We start from the raw sequence: 14,745 nt of genomic DNA on the forward strand, positions 1-14,745 counted from the left end.
TTTATTTTTTTTTTTTAATAATGATTTTTTATTATATTATGTTAGTCACCATACAGTACATCCCCGGTTTTGAGCGAAGACTTTAAAAAGAAAAATGTTTGATGAATGTCTTAAACCTCTTCAATCTCTTCTAATTTCAGGCACTCCCTCCCCCAGGCTATTTTCTGATACCACGGGCTGCTGGGTGGGTTCGTATCCACTGAGGGGCCAGGCTACCTGCAGGAAGGTAGGTGCCGCTGTAGGTAAACCCCTCTCTCCTGCTCACCTTGGTGTCCCCAACAGCGAGCACCATGTCTAGTCAAGTGCAGATACTGAACATTCACTGAGTAAATGAGCACAGTGAATTCAGTGAATTGACAGTAACTCGTTTAGTTTCAGAACCTCAAGTAATACCCCGAATATTGGGATCATGAAGGCCTTATGAGTAACAAATTCTTTTCCCCCCAGCTGTATGGAGATATAACTGACATAACATTGTAAAAATGTAAAGCGTACAATATGGTTTGACATAAGTATATATTGTGAAATGATTACTACAATAAGGTTAATACACCCATCACCTCACATAGTCAGAATCTGTGTGTATGCTAAGAACTTTTAATACCTACTCTCAGCAACTTTCAAATATACAAAACAGTACAGTTAGCTATAGTCACCGTGCTGTACATGATGTCCTCAGGACTTATTCATTTTATAAATGGAAGTTTGTACCTTTTCTAGTTTTTACCATTCCCACCACCTGACCCCTAGCAAAGCACAAGTATACTCTGTTTCTCTGATTTTGGTTTTTTAGATTCTACTATAAGCGAGATCATACAGTATTTGTCTTTCCCTGTCTGACTTATTCATACTAAGATCCATCCGTGTCATCACAAATGACAAGATTACCTTTTTCATGGCCGCATAATATTCACAGATAGATTGAGCTATAGATAGATCTATAGACAGATACAGGTAGATAGATGAAGCAGATAACCTGACATTTTCCTTATCCATTCACCTCTATGGACACTGAGGTTGCTTGCATGTCTTGGCTATTGTAGATAATGTTTCAGTGAATACAGGGGAACAGATCTCAAGACAGTGATTTCATCTCCTTTGGATACGTATGCAGAAGTGGAATTGCTAGATCACAGATTAGTTCTATTTTTTAATTTCTCAGGAAACTGTACTCTTTTCCACAGTGGCTACACCAGTTTACATTCCCACCAACAGTGAACAAGGGTTTCCTTTTCTCCATATCCTCACCAACATTTGTTAGCTCTTATCTTTTTGATGATGCCCATTCTAACAGATGTGGGATGATATCTCATTGCAGTTTTGATTTGTATTTCCCTAATGGTTAGTGACGTTGAGCACTTTTTCATGTACCTGTTGGCCATCCGAATATTATCTTTGGAAAAATGTCTATTCAGGTCCTTTGCCCATTTTTTAAATGAATCATTTGGGTTTTTTACTATTGAGTTGTAGGAATTCCTTATATATTTTAGATATTAACCCCTTATCAGATACATGGTTTATAAACATTTTCTCCCATTTCCTAGGTTACTTTTTCATTTTGCTGATCATTTCCGTTTGGAGTCCAAAAGGGGAAAAAAAGCTTTATAGTTTGGTATAATCCCATTTTTTGAGTTTTGCTTTTGTTGGCTGAGCTTGTGGTGTCATATCCATGAAATCATTGCCAAGACCAATGTTAAGGATGTTTTTCCCTATGTTTTCTTTAGGAGTTTCATGGTTTCAGAGCTTAAGTCTTTAATCAATTTCAAGTTAAATTTTGTGAGTGGTGTAAGACCAGGATCCAGTTTCATTCTTTTGCATGTGAATAACCAGTTTTCCCAATACCATTTACTAAAAAGACTATATTTTCCTCATTGAGTATTTTGGATCCCTTGTCAGATATTAGTGACCACATACACATGGGTTTATATCTGGACTCTTCATTCTGTTCCACTGGTCTATGTGCCTGTTTTTATTCCAGTACCATACTATTTCAATCACTATTGCTTTATCAGAAAGTGTGATGTCTCCAGCTTTAGTGTTCTTTCTCAGGATTCCTTTGGCTATTCAATCTTCTGTGGTTCTATATGAATTTGGGGATTATTTCCATTTCTGTGAAAATACCACTGGAATTTTTATAAGAATGCACTGAATCTATAAATGGTTTTGGATAGCATGGACATCTTCAGAATATTAATTCTTCTATGAACACAGGATATCCTTCCATTTATTACCATCTTTTCTCTTGTGTCTTTCAGTTGTTAGTGTACAGATATTATACCTGCTTAAATTTATTCCTATGTATTTTACTGATTTTCATGCTATTGCAAATAGGTTTTACTTCTTTTTCAGTGTTGTTAATGTATAGAAACACAGCTGATTTTTATATGTTGATTTTGTATTCTGTTTTGTTTACTACCTAATTCAGTTTCCTAGTGAAGTCTTTAGGATTTTCTATATATGATGTCATCTGCAATCAGAGACCATGTTAATCATGCCTTTCTGATTAAGATGCCATTTATTTCACTTTCTTACCTGATTGCTCCAGCTAGGATTTCCATTACTATGTTAAATAGGAGTGGTGAGAATGGGCACACTTGTCTTGTTCCTGATCTTAGAGGAAACATTTTCAACCTTTCACTATTGATTATGGTATTAGCTGTGTGCCTGTCCTATAGTCCTTTTTTATGTTGAGGTGCACAACCTCCATACCCAATTGTTCAGAGATTTTATTATGATTGCATGTTGAATTTTGTCAAATGTTTTTCCTGCCCTAAATGAAATGATCATAAATTTTAATCTTTCATTCTATTAATGTGATATGACATTGATTCATTTGAGTATATTGAACCATCCTTGCATTCCAGGGGTGACTCTCACTTGATCATGGTGTATTATCTTTTTAATGTGTTGTTAAATTTCATTTGCCAATCTTTTGTTGAGGATATTTGCATCTGTATTCATTAGAGATATTGGTCTGTAGTTTTCTTGTGCTGTCCTTAACTAGGTAAGGACAGGTATTAGGTAATGCTAGCCTAGTAAAAAAGAGTTTGAGAGTGTTACTTCCTCTTCATTTTTTTTTTTTTGGAAGAGTTTGAAGAAGAATGGCATTAATTCTTCTTTAAACATTTAAATTCACCAGTGATACCTAATCTGGCCATGGGTTTTTGTTGGGAGATTTTTGACTACTGATTCAATTTCCTTACTTGTTTTTTGGTCTATCCAGATTTTCCATTTCTTCAAGATTCTGTCTTGGTAGGTGGTGTGTTTCTAGGAATTTATCCATTTCTTCTGAGTTGCACAATTTGGTTGGTGTATAATGGTTCATCATGGTCTTCTATGTTCTTTTGTCTTTCTGTGGTATCAGTTGTAATGTCTCCTCTTTCATTATTAATTTTATTGATTTGGGTCATCTCTTTTTCTATGCCTAACTAAAGGTTTGTCTATTTTGTTTATCTTTTCTAAGAACCAACTCTTAGTTTCATTAATCTTTTCTATTTCATTTATTTCTGCTCTAATCCGTTTTTCCTTCCTTCTGCTAACTTTGGGCTTAGCTTGTTCTTTTTCTAGCTCCTTGTGTTTAAAGTTAAGTTGTTTGACTGACTAACATAATATAATAAAAAATCATTAAAAAAATAAATAAATAAATAAATAAAAATAAAGTTAAGTTGTTTGAGACTTTTGTTTCTTGTGGTAAGCATTTGTCACTATGAACTTCCCTGCTACAACTACTTTTCTTGCATCCCATAAATTTTTGCTATATTGTGTTTCCATTTTCATTTTCCATTTTGTCTCAAGATTTTTTTTTTATTTCCCTTTTGATTTCTTCTTTGATCCACTGGTTGTTCAGGTTTCCAGCTTCCCTCCTGTTACGTGATTTCTAGTTTCATATGACTATGCTCAGAAAATATACTGAATATAATTTCTATTTTCCTGAATTTGATGAGACTTGCTTTCTGGCCTAACATATGATCCGTCCTAGAAAATGTTCCACATTCACTTGAAAAAAAAAAATGTGTATTCTGCTGCTGTTGAATGCAATGTTATGTATATGTCTATAAAGTCCATTTGGTCTACAGTATTATTCAGATACACTGTTTCCTTACAGATTCTTCGTCTGGATGATCTGTCCGTTGTTGAGAGTGGGGTATTCAAGACTACAACTTGTATTGTTATTTCTTCTTTTATTTCTGTTAGTATTTGCTTTATATATTTAGGTACTCTAGAGTTTGGTGTATAAATATTTTTATTGTTATACCTTCTTGATGAACTGAACCCTTCATCACTATACAATGACCCTCTTTGTCTCTTTTGACCATTTCAGCTTTAAGTCTACTTTGTCTAAGTATAGGAGGCCCTGCTTTTTTCTGGTTACCATTTGCCTGAAGTAGCTTCTCCCATCCCTTCACTCTCAGTCTATGTGTACTTAAAGCTAAAGTGAGTTTCTCGTAAGCAGCATGCCATTGGATTTTGTTTTTCTATCCATTTAGCCATCCTATGACTTTTGAAGAATTCAATCCATTTACATTTAAAGTAATTAACAGGAAAGGACTTACAACTTATTTGGTTATTGTTTCTGACTATTTTACAGATCCTTTATTCCTTGCTTCCTTTATTTCTGCCTGCCTTTGTGATTTTATGACTGGTGGTGGTATGCTTTGATTCCATCATAATCTTGTGTATCTGCCCCAGGCTTTTCCTTTATCGTTACCATAGTTTTATAGAAAGTATCTTATATTTATAAGAGTAACAAATGCTTAGTGCTGAAGGGAAATGAAAGATCTTCCAGTCTCAACACTGAGGAAACTAAGACCTAGGGCACAAGCGATACTTCCAGGACTACAGTCCAGCTCTTCTGAATACTCATTCTGTGACTTTTCACTCTTCACCAGAGACCAGACAACATGGCAGGGCATTGCCGAGGTTGACAGCTCTCCCTTATCCCTCCAAGGTGGCCCTGGCAGTTGTTTTCTCTGTCCCCATGTGTATGATCTTATTCTTTTTCAATAACCATGAGGTATTTTCTCCTTTCGGCTCAGTCCCATTATTTTCAATTGTTTTTTCTTATTCCTCCAAGTTCTTCTCATCTGGGCCCACCAAACATAACATCTGACACAAGTAGCAAAGTGGGAGGTGACAGAATACCTCAGCTCTCGCAGTCAGATGAAGAATGAGCCATCTATCTCAAGCTCCCCAACTAACTTGTGAATCCAGAAACCATCTCCCTTGTGTATCCTAGACACTAGAAAGAGCTGCAGGAGGCCCAGGCAAAGGTAACAACCTTCAAAGTAAAGAGTTCAGGAGGGTCTCCCTCTTAAACATAAAAAATAAAAAAATAAAAAAAACCCTCCTTCTATTTCCAAGGAAAGTAGAATATTAAAATGAAAGCCCATTTCTGCACCTCCCTTAGGCGTCATGACCCATCTCCTACTTTGGAACAACAAATCCAAGGGTATACAGAGATCTCTAGTCATCCCCAACATCCTTATCCTCCTCCACCTCCTGTGACCCTACTTAAAGATACAGGACATTAAAAGAGCCTGTTTCATAAGTGAAAACTGTTTCCCTCCTCACTACTAACTCCTAAGGAAAGAATTTCCCTTGCCCTTTTCTTTCTAGCAAAGGCAAGGCAAGAAGAACTAAATTTCAAGATAAGAAACCAACACACGACCCCTCATTCTGCCTCAAACACAGGCCACATTATCATCTCAATAAAATGTCCCATTAGTTTTTGTTCACTCTGTATGAGAAAACAGTCAAACTGTGGCACTCAAACAGAAAAGCCAAGAGAGCTTGCTCATGAAGTGAGGGTAAGGAGATGAAAGAACATGTTTCACATATAAGATGGAAACCGTTAACTTGACACTGACAGATAAGCATGACAAATATGACAATGACAAACGTGAATCATATATACCCCTTCCCAGTTCTCATTCACACAAGAGAAAATTATACAGTCTAGCTGGCCTCTCTTAGATGGTAAAACACAGGAATCAATTCATAACAACTATAGGAACACTAACAGTAACAGCAGCTACCTTTTATTAAGAGCTTACCACTGTGCTAAGTGCCTTCCATGCATGTTCTCTTTAAAGTTGGGAACTTGGCAGTGGCCTGACCATGGCTGTCATAATCCATGTGAGCACAGGCAGTTCATCAAAGTGTAGCCCAAGTATTCACTTTAATCCCTTCCTGAGAGACTCTCATACATACTGAAATTTGAGACCACTGGGTATTATGAACACTGGTCCAAATCTAAGATGATACTTGCGCCTGTAATTCAGGAAGCATGAGCTTGTCCCTAAATTGGAAGCCACGAAGCATTAGTTTTCCAGTCCATTTCTCTTATCACCAGCAGCACCATTCTCACACCAGAGCTCGAGGAGCCCCGTTCCCTGAGCTGCCTCAGCCTTTTTCAGGCTGTATCCCTCCACATGAGCTAGGAAGTCCTCAGGACCCAGGAGCATGCCACAGTGTACCCTCCACCTTCGATGATCTATTCTGGGTATCCAGAGCCCTGAAGCTCCCTGCCCAAAGGGGCCCAGAGCCTACTTCCAGGGGTAGAACATCCCTGGTCCACCCAGTAAACCAGTGTGCCCAACTCTAATTTTCAAGATGGCTATTCATGACACGTTGAGGATGGATGTGTGGTATAGACATGCAGGCACATCCTGACACGTATGCAAGGGGCTCTTTATAGGACAAGACACAGCCAGGGGTAGAAAATGAAGGCGGGTGGGCCAAGGACCCGGGGCAGGCTTTCTCTATGCTACCATGTTCCAGCTTCATCTCCCAAGGACGTAGAGCATTCTACTTTGAAATCTGGAATTTTAGGTCATCAATGCAAATATATTTGGCATGGTAAGAAGACAGCATATTTTATTTATCATGTTCAGTTTGATTTATAACTTTAAATATTTAGACATTTGGTATGTGGGCTTCCATTTGTACTCTTGCCCAAAATCTATAAATGTTACAGATAAACCGGATCACTGCCCCGATGTTTCTTCCCATGGTTTAGTATTCCGTATCAAGTAGTGCTTCCTTTTCAAACATGCGCATGCCTCCCTTTAAGCAAAACCAATAGTTGAGTATCCCGATTTACACCAAAGACACATTTGTGAGTAAGTGCTCCATTTACTAAAGGATCCCATTATTCAGCAAACTCCCCTGATGCATTTGGATGGACCAACTGATAAAAATTTATTACACACACACACACACAATCTAACAAATTTATCTTTTCACGTGTAAAGTAAAGGCATTAGGGGAAAAAAACTTAAACACCATCCCCTTTACTATTATTTGATTTCACAGTTAATACTTAGTCACTCTAGAAAAATTAGAAAAAGCAGATAAACCAAAGGAATGGCATAAGAATCGTCTCCTACAGTACTTGGCAAGATGAGCACTATTAGCTTGAAGAGCACCGTTACTTCAGATTTCTTCAGTATCATCATGTGCATTTGAAAATACAGAGATAGAGACGGTTAATTTTCTAAGAATTATGTCATACCAGGACTACAAGTAATTATTCATTACCACCCATGTGCCAGGCATGGCAAGTCCAAGGTTAATAAAGATATGGTTTCTGCCCTATTAGATAGAGCTCGTGCTGTAATTGAAGAGACCAACATATAAACCAATAATTACATTACAGTAAGAAAAATTCCTTACCAGAAATCTATAAAAGAGACTATAAAGGACTCTACAGAGAGTCCAGTGATGAGAATGACTCTTTCTGCCTGGGAAGTGAGTTCAGGGTTTTCACAGCACTGATATTCAAACTCTGGGCTTCCTATTCTCATTCAATAAGTGTTTATTGAACACTTATCGTTGGCCATGCACCATTTTAAGTACTGGGTAGAACACAACAAAGTTCTCCCTTCACAGAGCTTACATAGACTAACAAATATACAAGTAAATAGATAAAGCAGGGTCATACCTTCCCCTTGACTGATATACAGTGGGTACCCAATAAATGGTTGTTGAATGAATAAAGGAATAAAGGTAAATGATGAGCACACCTCTTTGCACTTCCATTTCAAAGGCAGACGTTGTCCTTGAAGTTGGCATAGCAGACAGTTTTGAAGTTTCAAAACACAACCTGGTATGCCTGCTCTGTTTCACTTAAAAATATGAATCCAATAGGCTTAATCCAAACTCTCTAGCTCTGAATTGGGTTACCGTGTGTTGTATCTGATTTGTATTTCCATCAGTATCAACCCAAGCATCCTTAGACACCAGCAATGTACATGATTTATAGCAAGTCAGTCAAGGCAAAGCCTATAGCTTCCCTTCACATTTTGACGTTATCAGATTACTTCAGAAGCTGGCAGCAGCTACCATCAGTAACAGGCTGTCAGTGTAAATAAATCACTCTCTCAAAAAATAACTGCTAAAAAGTATAGATTAGTATGAGCGGAGGTGGGCTTGGACTTTTTTCTTCATTTTCCCCTTCCCAACAAGACTCCTGTACATTTAATTTTATACAGAAAAAAAGAAGGGAATTCATTTTCTGTCTCTTAAGGGAAAAAAAAAAAAAAGGTTCCAGGCTTAAGATCTGTGTAAGAAACTCAACTTTTAAAAGCAAAGTTTGTGGCTCTTGTGTATAAATCATAAGACAATCAATTTGCCATCACCTAGAGAAGCCCAAGATATAGGGAAGAACTAGCAAGTTTTGGGAAGAGCAACCCATGCAAAGCCAATTTAATTTCCTCCTATGATGGAGTCACAGGCTGTGGACCACAGCAGGACGCTCGGTCTGGTCCCACATGATGGGACATCAAATAGCTAGAAAACCTAACCTTAGTAGTTCTCAGAGGGCTGGAGCACCTCACCCCGATGGGATGGCCAATGTCTGCACTGCCCGGGGTGGGGAGGGACAAGTCATCACCAGCCTGAAGGGGTGAATAGTGGGGCCATGGCCACTGTGCAAAAGCAGCACACAACTGTCCTTGGAGACACTAAATAGGACAGGTGTGCAGAAATGAGGGAGGCATAAACAGCGTTAAGTCCATGAGACAAATTCTAGAAAGGCCCCAAAACAAGATAAATCATGGTGAATAAAACAAAGATAGTGCTATTCTATAGAAAAAATTGAGTGCATATCATCCCCAAAAGAAAAAGGCCTACGTCACTAAATTCTGTCATGGCCAGTGATTGTGTGGGTCTCAGTGGCTTTCAGGCAGAATACGAAAGGAAGTTTTCAGTGATGTGTTATGAGAAAGTTAGGATAACACAGGAATGGGTTAAAAGCAGCCAGATGCGCAAGACTGAGGATTCATCCCATCACTTCATTTGGTGTGTGTCAATCTATAGTGTCCAAACCCTGTTCAATCACTGTATGCTACAGAGCGATGTCACAGAGAGTCCACAGAAGCTACCACCATACATGCCATGGTTTGTAATGACTTAGTTTCTTTGCCTGCCCCCCTCCAAGAAACTAAACACTATTTGGTCTCTGTGGCCACACTTAAATAACTAAGGGTGGTTGAGCAGTTAACACTATCTCACACCAAAAGTTCCCATTCCAGGACCTCTACCACTGAGAAGTCTGGATAAAATGGCCAACACTCTCACACTGGCCAAAGGACAGATCAGAAATTCCTGAGAGGACAATGAAGAACGAACCTGGGGACTTGTCGACAAATCTGTCTTATTTGGTGGGTACGCCCCACTCTGCCAGAGCATCATTAAATGAACCTTCCTTCTGACTTCAAAGGACATATGGAACTACCCGGCTTTTCTAGTTGACTAATACACTTTAAACATATTAACTTATTCATTAACTCATTCAAAAATGATTTGATCACCTACTAATTCTGTGCCTGATTCTCTGCTAACTGTCCTGCCTTCATTGGCATTTACTGTCTAGTGAGAGAAATAATTATTTGAGTTGTTACAATAAAATGCAACCAATGTTAGGATGGCAGAAGAGAGATGGCTAAGGGAACTCAAAGCAAAGGAACCAGACCTAATGGGGAAATCAGGAAAGACTTCCCAGAAGAAGCAACATTTTAGTTTAGACCCAAAGGGTGATAAATCAGTGTCATCTAGAGGGAGCAATATACGCAGAGGTTCAGAGGTGAGAAAGTAGGTTGAACTCAGACACAGTGAGAGGAACTCAGCATGGCTTGGTATACCAAGGATAGGGGAAGGGTGGCAAGACCACAACCATCCTACACACACACACACACACACACACACACACACACACACTTCCTCTCTCTCTCTCTCCTACTTTTCCACCCACCCAAAATTCACATTTCACTCCCATTAGCCACCATCTCGCTACAGCCCTTTCTCCACACGGGCTTAATGCCTCCTAGCCCCAGAAACACAGCACACCCATGTGCATGTTGCAACACCTGGCACTCTTTCCTAAGGCTCTGATCAAGACTCACAGTCCCTGCCCTGTTATCCACTCCCCCTGCACCCTCTCTTCTAAGCTGTTATAGCTCCTCCATCCCGACTCACAGGGTAACTTAGCCTTCTTCATGTATTAACGTTCACCACTCATTCAAGTTTCAGATTAGTCTTCTCTGCCTTTCTTAAGCACCTGAACCATGTTTTCAAGTTCCTAACATCATTGTGTCATCACCCTACACAAACACAAACACAAACACACACACACACACACACACACACAGCACTGCTTCAAGCACAGAAAGAACTAGGCACGTAATAAATGTTCAAAAACTTCCAAGAATTTTTTTTAATGACTAGTGGTAATGTCTTATGAAAGGTTACATGCACAGGGGCACCCGGCTGGCTCAGCCAGTTAAGCATCTGACTCTTGACTTTAGCTCAGGTCATGATCTCACGGTTCTGAGATTGAACCCTGCGCTGGGCTCCATGTTCAGTATGGAGCCTGCTGGAGATTCTCTCTCTCCCTTTTCCTCTGCCCCTCTCATGGCTCACGCACGCTCCCCACCCTCAAAATAAATAGATAAAGTCTTTAAAAAAAAAAAGGTTATATATTCAGTCTCTATCACTTTTCAGTATTATGGGTGATTGTTATTTGGGGGTCCTTCTCTAAGGTGGCTACAGATGCTGTATATTTAGAAGTAAGATTGTATAGTCTGGGATCATGGAAAAAAGCACAAGCTTTGGAGTCGAACCGACATTTTTCTCCAGGTCTCACTGACTGCTTATGTGTGTCTTCTGGCAAGTTATTTAACCCCTCGAAACCTCAGTTTCCTCATCTGTGAAATTGGGATAACATCCTCAGAGGGTTATTATAAAAATTAAATGAAATACTGTATATAAGTCATTGTCTGGCTTACTGTAAACAAAAAATATTCAAAAAAATATATTCTCTTTCCCTTTTCCCCTTCATTAAGGGGCCAAAAAAAAAAAAATCAAAGATGGCCTTAATGCAAATTTGAGTCAAGTGTTTCCCCAAAAAAACCCCAGATAACTCCAGGAAACAAACCCATCTATGATGCAGGCTGAAATGTAAGACATATCTTCTGGCAGACAACATTAGCATTTTTAGTGGAGACAGGTATACAACAATAAAATTAAATTAGAAGAGCTTCACACCATCACTAGAAATGTCCTTTTTCAATTCCACAAAATAAAAATAGAAAAGAAATTAACTGAGGGAAACAGAAACACCCACAGATTATCATCTTCTTTTGTGATGTAAAATAACTTGCTAAAATCATATTTGAAGATTTTTTTTGCACTGTCACGTTAAAGAATGTGCTTGCTGGTTAAAATAAGCATTCGCAAAATGTACATCGGGTGGGCATATAATACACATTTTTTAAAGGTAGCGAAAATAAAAGCAAGCTATCATCATACACATATCTTACTGAAAATAAAGCCTGTGACCTTTCCAAATGAAGACAAGAATATAACTCTTCTCCAGGATTTCTAATATGATGCCCTAACACTCATATTTCCCCCAACAGATATTTTGTTTTCAACTCTCAGGCTGTCGAGGTAGCACTCATCACATTCCTTATTTGTCTTCCGTGGTCAGCTGAGCTCAGCTACCCAAACACACATACAGACACTCAGCGGACAAATCTGTCATGCTGACCTTTTATATCTCCCACGCTTTTTAACTGATCGAGATTCCATCCCACAGAAACATGCACACAACATCACCACACAAGAGAGAAATCAGGTAAAGGGTGGCAAAGATAAATATCAGAGAAGCAAGCTAGAACCTGAATGCAGGGGACATTGTTCACCGACTTATTCAAGGGAGGAAGGCTAGTTGAAAGTTAGTGAAGCAGGCAGTACACAATGCAAAATTAACCGGTGACCTTTACCTGAACATCAAAGGTCAAAGCAATTTGTAAGGTAGCACTTACCAGGCGCCGTGTGCTGGCCTATGCGTGAACTAGAACCCTGTATAATCGAACACTGAGAAAACCAACAGAATGAAAATGTTTTCCACATCTGAAAACAACTCTAAATGAAAAATGACTATGAGTGTGTCATTATACCCACAACTGGCTCCCCAATTTGCTAATATAGGGAGTTACAGAGGTCTCAAAAATCCTGGAACCCAACAAGCAATTTGCCTCCTACTCCCCAGCAGGCTTATCTTCTCGGGCTACATAAGCTTTCATTCTATGAAACCCCACGATCTTCCAAAGGAGGGCTAAGGAGCTATATTGGTCATATTTAAAATACTCTGGAAACTCCTGTATCATGACAAGTTTTACCCACTATATTTTCCCTCCACATGAGATGAGAGCTTCCCTCCCAGTAGGGGCCTTGGTCATGAGAAATGAGTGTTTTTCCCTTTTGCCAGTAAGAAGTCTTAAGACCTGGTGTAAAAACCATTCAGGCATAACAACTTATAGCCCAGCGGGCGCACTGATTAGCTAGGTTCCATAACCATAAAGTCAACAATAATCTACCTACATGCCCTTTCTGCAGGTGTTTGACCTACGAATGCTAAGTCAGTCAGCAACAGTTCAGCCGAAATTACATTGGAGAGCATAATGCGTAAACATGAACGCTCCAGCTTGTCCTTAACTATACCACTGGGACTCCAGACCTGCGAAATAATCCATTACCCCCACTCGCCAACAACCCCACTGCAACTTTTTTTCCTTCTTCGTATGAATTTTCCCCACTATAACTGCATTCATGCTCCCTATGTCTCCCCTGCTAACGCGGCCCTTCCTGCTTTTGTGTCTTCTCCACACCGGTTATCCTTTATACCAAAGAGGAGAGAACTATTCCTCCTCCATAGTGCACCAACTTGAAGTTGATTTTTTCAGTAATGTTGACTGATCACACTACACTGTCTACACTCTCTTCACAGTCCCCCTGCAGATATTAGCCACACATTGGAAACCCAAGTCCCTAGAGTATAGGACCACAGCACAGGGCATACCTATATACACACACAACATACACATGCACTTTTTTTTTCCCAACTTGTAAAGGGAGAAATATTCAACTATGACCACTCATTCAATAGCTCTAGTCTGAAAGTCTAGAAATGTTCCCTAAGTTTTGTTAAAATAAGAAAAGCTTTAATAATCAAGCAAAAACCCTTTCACCCAGACAAGGGTAGATACAGTCCTTGGATATTACTATTAAAATATCCTGTGTGTGTGGTTTTTTTTTTTTAATGGTTTGGAATTTAGACCAAGTTAAACAGAAACGACCAGAAGGACAGTGCATCTCTTAGATTCTACTAGGAAGGACTAGGAATCCAAATGTACCCTTAAGAAAAGCCATTACCTCCTCTGAAAGCAGCAGGTATGAGGCCTAATGGCCTGTCATAATGAAGGGTCAAGTATCTGACACTGGGACTAACACCACTGTGTGACACAGAGTGATTTACACAACCCCCACTCAAAAAAGGTGTAGGAAGTTTGATGATTCATAAAATCATAAATTATAAATCAATTACTAGAGATGGAGAGATTGATTTATCCCCAGGCCCATTCATTCCCAAGGTGTGAGACCCTTTTACGGGACCCCTTGAGCAAAAGGAGACAAAGAAGAGAAAGGCCCCTCAGGCCACTTCTGCCGTCCCAGCCTTGCCTTGCAAATCTATGGCTCCTATAAGTCTCATTTCAACCCAGTAATGCCCACCTCAAGAGATAAGCACTGGGTCAGAGGAATAAATTGAAAGAAGACAGACGTGGTGCTGATCTTTAGGAAAAAGGGGCCTGGATTTTCCCAGTTCCCCAAATCCGGGTGAAAATGGAAAAAATCCTATTAAATATTTAGGACATTGAGCCAGACAGCTTTGCACATCCCCACATGCAGAAACACCTACATACATAACCAACATTTTTAGGACTTGTCAGACATGATTTATGAATAATGTTTTTCTAAAAAGTTCATCAAATATGCTGTGTCCCTAAATTTCTATAGCACAGGAGTAGCTTTTTTCATTCTTTAAAAAAAGTCCGTGTGCTTACTCTATATTTGAGATGATGAAAGTAAAACCATCTATTTTGGCAGAGCCCTGGGTTCCGTTCCGGAGACAGGCATTCACAGACAGGTGCACTCAAGCAATACACATTCAGAAGGAAATTCTACCCCAATCACAGAGCTGAGTGAGCCCCACACTTGTCCACTTTGGGGCTCCATTCCCTGAAACCAGCAGTACAAAGACAGCTGACAGTACCCTACCCCTGAACTTCTTCAAATTACTTGTCCAGTGGCTCAGAACAACACTGAGAACCACTTATCTTCACCCTCGCACAGAGATTCTTAGGTGAGAGTATTATAATCCCCAATTTAGAGAAGGGGCAATGG

The 14,745-nt window shown here is 39.4% G+C and overlaps 1 protein-coding gene and 1 long non-coding RNA gene across 5 annotated transcripts in view; both read right to left on the reverse strand.

Annotated features, from left to right (window-relative positions):
• LRMDA (leucine rich melanocyte differentiation associated) overlaps positions 1 to 14,745 on the reverse strand; it is a 1,028,511-nt gene that overhangs the window by 739,872 nt on the left and 273,894 nt on the right. The window lies entirely within an intron of this gene.
• Positions 1 to 14,745, reverse strand: part of LOC125282742 (uncharacterized) — a 34,081-nt gene continuing 19,336 nt past the window's right edge. Inside the window, exon 2 of the long non-coding RNA XR_007189947.2 lies at positions 1 to 14,745. This exon is cut by the window's right edge and continues 16,514 nt beyond it. This is a non-coding gene — a long non-coding RNA (uncharacterized LOC125282742).

This window comes from Ursus arctos, unplaced genomic scaffold (assembly GCF_023065955.2).
Source record: "Ursus arctos isolate Adak ecotype North America unplaced genomic scaffold, UrsArc2.0 scaffold_7, whole genome shotgun sequence".
Taxonomy (NCBI): Eukaryota; Metazoa; Chordata; class Mammalia; order Carnivora; family Ursidae; genus Ursus; species Ursus arctos.